Source organism: Triticum urartu, chromosome 6A (genome assembly GCF_056163025.1).
Source record: "Triticum urartu cultivar PI428250 chromosome 6A, HENAU_Tu73, whole genome shotgun sequence".
Taxonomy (NCBI): Eukaryota; Viridiplantae; Streptophyta; class Magnoliopsida; order Poales; family Poaceae; genus Triticum; species Triticum urartu.
In genome coordinates, this window is record NC_141878.1 from 399,521,033 (window position 1) to 399,532,954 (window position 11,922).

Genomic DNA, 11,922 nt, shown 5'->3' on the forward strand with positions numbered 1-11,922 from the left:
AATTGGACTAGGGAGGGGGGGGCCTTCCTTCCTTCTCCTTTTCCCTTCCCTTTCCTTCCCTCCTACTCCTACTACTTGGAAGGGCTCCTAGTTCTACTAGGAAAGGGGGAATCCTACTCCCGGTGGGAGTAGGACTCCCCTAGGGTGCGCCATAGAGAGGGACGACCCTCCCCCTCCTCCACTCCTTTATATACAGGGGCAGGGGGGCACCCCAAAGACACACAAGTTGATCTGTTGATCTCTCCCAGCCATGTGCGGTGCCCCCTCCACCATATTCCACCTCGATCATATCGTAGCGGTGCTTAGGCGAAGCCCTGCGCCGGTAGCAACATCATCACTGTCATCACGCTGTTGTGCTGACGGAACTCTCCCGTGAAGCTCTGCTGGATCGGAGTTCGCGGGACGTCATCGAGCTGAACGTGTGCTGAACTCGGAGGTGCCGTGCGTTCGATACTTGGATCGGTCGGATCGTGAAGACGTACGACTACATCAATCACGTTGTGCTAATGCTTCCGCTTTCGGTCTACGAGGGTACGTGGACAACACTCTCCCCTCTTGTTGGTATGCATCACCATGATCTTGCATGTGCGTAGGAAATTTTTGAAATTACTACGTTCCCGAACAGTGGCATCTGAGCCAGGTTTTATGCGTTGATGTAATATGCACGAGTAGAACACAAGTGAGTTGTGGGCGATATAAGTCATACTGCTTACCAGCATGTCACACTTTGCTTCAGCGGTATTGTTGGATGAAGCGGCCCGGACCGACATTACGTGTACGCTTACGCGAGACTGGTTTTACCGCCGTGCTATGCACATAGGTGACTAGCGGGTGTCAGTTTCTCCAACTTTAGTTGAACCGAGTGTGGCTACGCCCGATCCTTGAGAAGGTTAAAACAACACTAACTTGACAAACTATCATTGTGGTTTTGATGCGTAGGTAAGAACGGTTCTTGCTAAGCCCGTAGCAGCCATGTAAAACTTGCAACAACAAAGTAGAGGACGTCTAACTTGTTTTTGCAGGGCATGTTGTGATGTGATATGGTCAAGACGTGATGAGATATAAGTTGTTGTATAAGATGATCATGTTTTGTTGAAGTTATCGGCAACTGGCAGAAGCCTTATGGTTGTCTCTTTATTGCATAAGATGCAAGAGCCAAATAATTGCTTTACTTTATCGCTATGCGATAGCAATAGTTGCAAGAGCAATAGTTGGCAAGACGACCATGTGACGACACATTGATATAGATCAAGATGATGGAGATCATGGTGTCATGCCGGTGACGATGGATATCATGACGATCTTTTGGAGATAGAGATCAAAGGCACAAGATGATGATGGCCATATCATGTCACATATTTTGATTGCATGTGATGTTTATCTTTTATACATCTTACTTTGCTTAGTTATGACGGTAGCATTATAAGATGATCTCTCACTAAATTTTAAGATAAAAGTGTTCTCCCTGAGTATGCACCGTTGCCAAAGTTCGTCGTGCCCAGACACCACGTGATGATCGGGTGTGATAAGCTCTACGTCCATCTACAATGGGTGCAAGCCAGTTTTGCACACGCAGAAATACTCGGGTTAAACTTGACGAGCCTAGCATATGCAGATATGGCCTCGGAACACTGGAGACCGAAAGGTCGAGCGTGAATCATATAGTAGATATGATCAACATAATGATGTTCACCATTGAAAACTACTCCATTTCACGTGATGATCGATTATGGTTTAGTTGATTTGGATCACGTGATCACTTAGATGATTACATGGATGTCTATCTAAGTGTGAGTTCTTAAGTAATATGATTAATTGAACTTTAATTTATCATGAACTTAGTCCTGATAGTATTTGCATATCTATGTTGTAGATCAATAGCTCGCGTTATTGCTTCCCTATGTTTTATATGTGTTCCTAGAGAAAACTAAGTTGAAAGATGATAGTAGCAATGATGCGGTCTGGGTCCGTGATCTGAGGTTTATCCTCATTGCTGCACAGAAGAATTATGTCCTTAATGCACCGCTAGGTGACAGACCTATTGCAGGAGCAGATGCAAACGTTATGAACGTTTGGCTAGCTCAATATGATGACTACTTGATAGTTTAGTGCACCATGCTTAAACGGATTAGAATCGGGACTTCAAAGACGTTTTGAACATCATGGACCATATGAGATGTTCCAGGAGTTGAAGTTAATATTTCAAGCAAATACCCGAGTTGAGAGATATGAAGTCTCCAACAAGTTCTATAGCTAAAAGATGGAGGAGAATAGCTCAAGCAGTGAGCATGTGCTCAGATTGTCTGGGCACTACAATCGCTTGAATCAAGTGGGAGTTAATCTTCTAGATAAAATAGTGATTGACAGAATTCTCTAGTCACCATCACCAAGTTAGTAGAACTTAGTGATGAACTATAATATGCAAGGGATGACGAAAACAATTCCCAAGCTCTTCGCGATGCAAAAATCAACGAAGGTAGAAATCAAGAAAAATATCAAGTGTTGATGGTAGACAAGACCACTAGTTTCAAGAAAAGGGCAAAGGGAAGAAAGGGAACTTCAAGAAGAATGGCAAACAAGTTGCTGCTCAAGTGAAGAAGCCCAAGTCTGGTCCTAAGCCTGAGACTAAGTGCTTCTACTGCAAAGGGACTGGTCACTAGAAGTGGAACTACCCCAAGTATTTGGTGGATAAGAAGGATGGCAAAGTGAACAAAGCTATATTTGATATACATGTTATTGATGTGTACTTTACTAGTGTTTATAGCAACCCCTCGATATTTGATACTGGTTCAGTTGCTAAGAGTAGTAACTCGAAATGGGAGTTGCAAAATAAACAGAGACTAGTTAAGGGTGAAGTGACGATGTGTGTTGGAAGTGGTTCCAAGATTGATATGATCATCATGGCACACTTCCTATACTTTCGGGATTAGTGTTGAACCTAAATAAATGTTATTTGGTGTTTGCGTTGAGCATAAATATGATTGGATCATGTTTATTGCAATACGGTTATTCATGTAAGTTAGAGAATAATTGTTGTTCTGTTTACATAAATAAAACCTTCTATGGTCATACACCCAATGAAAATGGTTTGTTGGATCTCGATCGTGGTGATACACATTTTCATAATATTGAAGCCAAAAGATGCAAAGTTAATAATGATAGTGCAACTTATTTGTGGCACTGCCGTTTAGGTCATGTTGGTAGTGCATGAAGAAAATCCATGCTGATGAGCTTTTGGAATCACTTGATTATGAATCAATTGATGCTTGCGAACCATGCCTCATGGGAAAGATGACTAAGACTCCGTTCTCCAGAACAATGGAGCGAGCAACATATTTGTTGGAAATCATACATACTGATGTATGTGGTCCGATGAATATTGAGGCTCGTGGCAGGTATCATTATTTTCTGATCTTCACAGATGATTTGAGCAGATATGAGTATATCTACTTGATGAAACACAAGTCTGAAATATTTGAAAAGTTCAAAGAATTTCAGAGTGAAGTGGAGAATCATCGTAACAAAAATAAAAGTTTCTACGATATGATCGCAGAAGTAAAATATTTGAGTTATGAGTTTGGCCTTCAATTGAAACAATGTGAAATAGTTTCACTACTCACACCACCTGGAACACCACAGTGTAATGGTGTGTCCGAACGTCATAACCGTGCTTTATTAGATATGGTGCGATCTATGATGTTTCTTACCGATTACCACTATCGTTTTGGGGTTATGCATTAGAGACAACTACATTCACGTTAAATAGGGCTCCATCTAAATCCGTTGAGACGACACCGTATGAACTGTGGTTTGGCGAGAAACCTAAGCTATCGTTTCTTAAAGTTTGGGACTGCGATGCTTATGTGAAAAAGTTTCAACATGATAAGCTCTAACCCAAATCGGAGAAGTAAATCTTCATAGGATACCCAAAAGAAAATGTTGGGTACACCTTCTATCACAGATCCGAAGGCAAGATATTCGTTGCTGAGAATGGATCCTTTCTAGAGAAGGAGTTTCTCTCGAAAGAAGTGAGTGGGAGGAAAGTAGAACTTGATGAGGTAAATGTACCTGCTCCCTTATTGGAAAGTGGTTCATCACAGAAATCTGTTCCTGTGACTACTACACCAATTAGTGAGGAAGCTAATGATGATGATCATGTAACTTCAGATCAAGTTACTACCGAACCTCGTAGGTAAACCAGAGTGATATCCACACCAGAGTGGTACGGTAATCCTGTTCTAGAGGTCATGCTACTTGACCATGACGAGCCTATGAACTATGAGGAAGCGATGATGAGCCCAGATTCCGCGAAATGGCTTGAGGCCATGAAATCTGAGATGAGATCCATGTATGAGAATAAAGTATGGACTTTGATTGACTTGCTCATTGATCGGCGAGCCATTGATATTAAATGGATCTTCAAGAGGAAGACGGACGCTGATAGTAGTATCACTATCTACAAAGCTAGAATTGTCGCAAAAAAGATTTTCAACAAGTTCAAGGTGTTGACTACGATGAGAGTTTCTCACTCGTATCTATGCTTAAGTCTAGCAATTGCCGCATTTTATGAAATCTGGCAAGTGGATAAACAAAACTGCATTCCTTAATGGATTTATTAAAGAAGAGTTGTATATGATGCAACCAGAAGGTTTTGTCAATCCTAAAGGTACTAAAAAAATATGCAAGCTCCAGCGATCCATCTATGGACTGGTGCAAGTATCTCGGAGTTGGAATATACGCTTTGATAAGTTGATCAAAGCATATAGTTTTATACAGACTTGCGGTGAAGCCTATATTTACAAGAAAGTGAGTGGGAGCATTACAACATTTCTGATAAGTATATGTGAATGACATATTGTTGATCGGAGATAATGTAGAATTATTCTGCAAAGCATAAAGGAATGTTTGTGAAAGTGCGTTATATCGACTAGAGGGGGGTGAATAGGCGATTTTTATGGAAGTCTTCAAAACGTGGAAGTTATGAAGACAAACGATAGAAATAAACCTATTACCATGCAGCGGAAGGTAGACTACACTAGGCAATCCATAGTCAAGTATTCAATAGAGTGAAAGCACAATGACTTAATAGCAGCAATGTAGTAAGGATCAGGTAGGAAGATATTATGAAGCCTAACAGAACATGCAGTCACTTAGTGAAGACAAAAGATAGTGCAAACATACAATGACTTCACAAGGAGCAATAGTAAGTAAAGGGAAGGGAAGATGAAACCAGTGAAACGCTGAAGACAATGATTTGTTGGACCAGTTCCAGTTGCTGTGACAACTGTACGTCTGGTTGGGGAGGCTAGGTATTTAAACCTTAGGACACACAGTCCCGGACACCCAGTCCTGAACACGCAGCTCAGGACACCCAGTCCTCACCGTATTCCCCTTGAGCTAAGGTCACACAGACCTCGCCCAATCACTCTGGTAAGTCTTCAAGGTAGACTCCCAAACCTTCACAGACTTCATTCACCGGCTGGAGGACGCACAGTCCTCAAGTGTAATAAGTCTTCAGATCACACAGACAAGAAGACTTAAGTGATGCCTAATTCTCTTTGGCTCTGGGTGGTTAGGGCTTTATCCTCGCAAGGAATTCTCTCTCAAAGGCTTTGAGGTGGGTTGCTCTCAAACGACAAAAGCCGTACTCTCAATCTGAGCAGCTAACCGTTTATGGTTGTAGGGGGTGGGCTACTTATAGCCACTTGGCAACCCGACCTGATTTGTCCGAAATGACCCTGGGTCACTAAGGAACTGACACGTGTTCCAACAGTCAGATTTCAAACTCACACGACAACTTTACTTGGGCTACAAGCAAAGCTGACTTGTCCGACTCTGGACAAGATTCGCTCTCATAGTCTTCACTCGAAGACATAGGTTTTTTGTTAGGCATCACTTCAGTCATTCTGACAGGTTCTCTTGGACCCCACTTAATAGTACGGTGGTTCCTATGACTCAACACAAAAGAAAAAGAACTATGAAAGATCTAAGTCTTTGAGCTCCATAGGCTTCATGTGGTGTCTTCTCTTGTCATAGTCTTCAATGTGAATATCTTCATATACCACCTTTGGCTTCAATGTCTTCATACATTTTTAGGGGTCATCTCTGGTAGGAAAACTGAATCAATGAGGGACTTCTACCTGTGTTATCCTACAATTCTCACAAACACATTAGTCCCTCAACTAGGTTTGTCGTCAATACTCCAAAACCAACTAGGGGTGGCACTAGATGCACTTACAGTTTGAAAGGAGTTTTTCAAAGAAAGACCTTGGTGAGGCTGCTTACATATTGAGCATCAAGATCTATAGAGGTAGATCAAGACGCTTGATAAGTTTTTCAATGAGTACATACCTTGACAAGATATTGAAGTAGTTCAAAATGGAACATTCAAAAAGGAGTTCTTGCCTGTGTTACAAGGTGTGAAGTTGAGTAAGACTCAAAACCCGACCACGGCAGAAGGTAGAGAGAGAATTAAAGTCATCCCCTATGCCTCAGCCATAGGTTCTATAAAGTATGCCATGCTGTGTACCAGACCTATTGTATACCTTGCCCTGAGTTTGGCAAGGGAGTACAATAGTGATCTAGGAGTAGATCACTGGACATTGGTCAAAACTATCCTTAGTGGAATAAGGATATGTTTCTTGATTATGGAGGTGACAAAAGGTTCGTCGTAAAGGGTTACATCGATGCAAGTTTTGACACTGATCCAGATGACTCTAAGTCTCAATCTGGATACATATGGAAAGTGGGAGCAATTAGCTAGAGTAGCTCCATGCAGATCATTGTTGACATAGAAATTTGCAAAATATGTACGGATCTGAATGTGGCAGACCCGTTGACTAAACTTCTCTCACAAGCAAAACATGATCACACCTTAGTACTTTTTGGGTGTTAATCACAAAGCAATGTGAACTAGATTATTGACTCTAGTAAACCCTTTGAGTGTTGGTCACATGTTGATGTGAACTATGGGTGTTAATCACATGGTGATGTGAACTATTGGTATTAAATCACATGGCGATGTGAACTAGATTATTGACTCTAGTGCAAGTGGGAGACTGAAGGAAATATGCCCTAGAGGCAATAATAAAGTTATTATTTATTTCCTTATATCATGATAGATGTTTATTATTCATGCTAGAATTGTATTAACCGGAAACATAATACATGTGTGAATACATAGACAAACAGAGTGTCACTAGTATGCCTCTACTTGACTAGCTCGTTGATCAAAGATGGTTATGTTTCCTAACCATAGAAATGAGTTGTCATTTGATTAACGGGATCACATCATTAGGAGAATGATGTGATTGACTTGACCCATTCCGTTAGCTTAGCACTTGATCGTTTAGTTTGTTGCTATTGCTTTCTTCATGAGTTATACATGTTCCTATGACTATGAGATTATGCAACCCCCGTTTACCGGAGGAACACTTTGTATGCTACCAAACGTCACAACGTAACTGGGTGATTATAAAGGTTCTCTACAGGTGTCTCCGAAGGTACTTGTTGGGTTGGCGTATTTCGAGATTAGGATTTGTCACTCCGATTGTCAGAGAGGTATCTCTGGGCCCTCTCGGTAATGCACATCACCTAAGCCTTGAAAGCAATGCAACTAATGAGTTAGTTGCGAGATGATGTATTACGAAACGAGTAAAGAGACTTGCCGGTAACGAGATTGAACTAGGTATTGAGATACCGACGATCGAATCTCGGGCAAGTAACATACCGATGACAAAGGGAACAACGTATTTTGTTATGCGGTCTGACCGATAAAGATCTTCGTAGAATATGTGGGAGCCAATATGAGCATCTAGGTTTCGCTATTGGTTATTGACCGGAGACATGTGTCGGTCATGTCTACATAGTTCTCGAACCCGTAGGGTCCGCACGCTTAAAGTTTCGGTGACGATTATATTATGAGTTTATGTGTTTTGATGTACCGAAGGAGTTCAGAGTACCGGATTAGATCGGGGACATGAAGAGGAGTCTCGAAATGGTCGAGACGTAAAGATCTATATATTGGACGACTATATTCGGATATCGGAAAGGTTCCGAGTGATTCGGGCATTTTCGGGAGTACCGGGAAGTTACGGGAATTTGTATTGGGCCTTAATGGGCCATACGGGAAAGGAGAGAAAGGCCTCAAAGGGTGGCCGCACCCCTCCCCATGGTCTGGTCCGAATTGGACTAGGGAGGGGGGGGGCGCCCCCTTCCTTCCTTCTCCTTTTCCCTTCCCTTTCCTTCCCTCCTACTCCTACTACTTGGAAGGGCTCCTAGTTCTACTAGGAAAGGGGGAATCCTACTCCCGGTGGGAGTAGGACTCCCCTAGGGCGCGCCATAGAGAGGGCCCCCCCTCCTCCATTCCTTTATATACAGGGGCAGGGAGGCACCCCAAAGACACACAAGTTGATCTGTTGATCTCTCCCAGCCATGTGCGGTGCCCCCTCCACCATATTCCACCTCGGTTATATCGTAGCGGTGCCTAGGAGAAGCCCTGCGTCGGTAGCAACATCATCACCGTCATCACGCCGTTGTGCTGACGGAACTCTCCCGTGAAGCTCTGCTGGATTGGAGTTCGCGGGACATCATTGAGCTGAACGTGTGCTGAACTCGGAGGTGCCATGCGTTCGGTACTTGGATCGGTCGGATTGTGAAGACGTACAACTACATCAACCACGTTGTGCTAACGCTTCCGCTTTCGGTCTACGAGGGTACGTGGACAACACTCTCCCCTCTCGTTGCTATGCATCACCATGATCTTGCATGTGCGTAGGAAATTTTTGAAATTACTACGTTCCCCAACAAAGGGTAGTGAGGTGGAGCTGCAGCAAGCACTAGCATATATAGTGGCTAACTTACACAAATGAGAGTGAGAAGAGAAGCAAAGAACGGTCGAGAAGCTACAAAGATCAAGAAGTGATCCTCAAACTACTTACGTTCAAGCATAACACGAGACCGTGTTCTCTTCCCGGCCTCCGCCGAAAAGAGACCATCACGGCTACACACGCTGTTGATTCATTTTAATTAAGTGTCAGGTTCTCTACAACCGGATATTAACAAATTCCCATCTGCCCATAACCGCGGGCACGACTTTCGAAAGTTCAAAACCCTGCAGGGGTGTCCCAACTTAGCCCATCACAAGCTCTCATGGTCAATGAAGGATATTCCTTCTCCCAGGAAGACCCGGTCAGGCTCGAAATCCCGGTTACAAGACATTTCGACAATGGTAAAACAAGACCAGCAAAGCCGCCTGAATGTGCCGACAAATCCCGATAGGAGCTGCACATATCTCGTTCTCAGGGCACACCGGATTGTCCAAGATTTTGGTAGGCCAACCCAGAGTTGCCCCTGGCGGTCACCGGCTGCTGACAGGTTGGACCAACACTCAGAGGAGCACTGGCCCGGGGGTTTAAAAAAAGATGACCCTTGAGTCTGCAGAACCCAAGGGAAAAGGGCTTAGGTGGCAAATCGTAAAACCAAGGTTGGGCCTTGCTGGAGGAGTTTTATTCAAAGAAAACTGTCAAGGGATTCCCATTATAACCCAACCGCATAAGGAACGCAAAATCAAGGAACATAACACCGGTATGACGGAAACTAGGGCGGCAAGAGTGGAACAAAACACCAGGCATAAGGCCAAGCCTTCCACCCTTTACCAAGTGTATAGATGCATTAATTAAAATAAGAGATATTGTGATATCCCAACATATCCATGTTCCAACATGGAACAATCTTCATCTTCACCTGCAACTAACAACGCTATAAGAGGGGCTGAGAAAAGCGATAACATAGCCAAACAATGGTTTGCTAGGACAAGGTGGGTTAGAGGCTTGACATGGCAATATGGGAGGCATGATATAGCAAGTGGTAGGTATCGCGGCATATCAATAGAGCGAGCAACTAGCAAGGAAAGATAGAAGTGATTTCGAGGGTATGGTCATCTTGCCTGAGATGCCGCAAGGAAGAAGAACGAGTCCATGAAGAAGACAAACGGACGAAGTCGAACGAATCCTCACAAATGCGACGTTATCAGAACTAACCCGAAGAAGCAACACCAGAAAGAAGCAAACAACATAGTAAACAACCATCACATAAGCATGGCATGCTGCACAATCAAGTATGATGCATGTCCGGTTTAATGAGGCATGGCATGGCAAAGTGCACAAGCAATTCTACAAATTAAGTGGATCTCAATATGCAACGAGATGCATATTGACGAAACACCACAACAAGTTATTTAGTTCGATCTCGTTTATGTACTCAACAATATTAAATGTTGTTTAGCATGGCAGGGGTGAAGCAAAGTAAAACTACCTATCTAGGCAAGTTTAAATGAGGTCGGAACAACAAGCAATAAGTCCGGAAAATCCTCATATGCATTTAGAAAATTAATGCAAACAACAATTTAAACACTCTTGATGTTGTTATCATGATGCGGATGACATTTGGAAGTTTTATGCAATTTTTATTAAAAGTTGACATGAGCGTGATGAGAGCATTTGTCATCGTGGCTGAAACAAAAGGGGTGCCACGGCGACGATAACGAAACGGTGCCACGGCAACGTTCCGGTTTCGACAACTCATTGAGACGTCGGTGCAAAAGAAAGTGTGATGGGAGCGTGCAAAAGATGGTGGGGTGATCTCGGTTACCGGGTGTCCCATGAGTCGATGGCAAGTAAGCGAGAGACACTACGAACACGGTGCAGACAAAGGGCACATGCCATACAACACAAGCAATCGTTCTTGGAAGGTCATCTCGACGGTTATACCTTTGTAGCGTGCATTATCGGAGCGGTTCGAGTTTGATGCAGTGTAGGGGAACTAGACGTTTGATGGAGTGGATCCTGTTTCCGATGAAGAGCCACAAGAAGCTCTCGGTCGTTGAGAACACGAGTGCGCTTCTTGGGTCTTGGAGCAGTTGTACTATCAGTGGCTTCAGTAGACGCTGAAGGAAATATGCCCTAGAGGCAATAATAAAGTTATTATTTATTTCCTTATATCATGATAAATGTTTATTATTCATGCTAGAATTGTATTAACCGGTAACATAATACATGTGTGAATACATAGACAAACAGAGTGTCACTAGTATGCCTCTACTTGACTAGCTCGTTAATCAAAGATGGTTATGTTTCCTAACCATGAACAAAGAGTTGTTATTTGATTAACGGGATCACATCATTAGGTGAATGATCTGATTGACATGACCCATTCCATTAGCTTAGCACCCGATCGTTTAGTATGTTGCTATTGCTTTCTTCATGACTTATACATGTTCCTATGACTATGACATTATGCAACTCCCATTTGCCGGAGGAACACTTTGTGTGCTACCAAACGTCACAACGTAAATGGGTGATTATAAAGGTGCTCTACAGGTGTCTCCAAAGGTACATGTTGGGTTGGCGTATTTCGAGATTAGGATTTGTCACTCCGATTGTCGGAGAGGTATCTCTGGGCCCTCTCGGTAATGCACATCACATAAGCCTTGCAAGCATTGCAACTAATGAGTTAGTTGCGAGATGATGTATTACGGAACGAGTAAAGAGACTTGCCGGTAACGAGATTGAACTGGGTATTGAGATACCGACAATCGAATCTCGGGCAAGTAACATACCGATGACAAAGGGAACAACGTATGTTGTTATGCGGTCTGACCGATAAAGATCTTTGTAGAATATGTAGGAGCCAATATGAGCATCCAGGTTCCGCTATTGGTTATTGACTGGAGACGTGTCTCGGTCATGTCTACATTGTTCTCGAACCCGTAGGGTCCGCACGCTTAAGGTTTCGATGACAGTTATATTATGAGTTTATGAGTTTTGATGTACCGAAGTTAGTTCGGAGTCCCGGATGTGATCACGGACATGACGAGGAGTCTCGAAATGGTCGAGACATAAAGATTGATATATTGGACGGCTA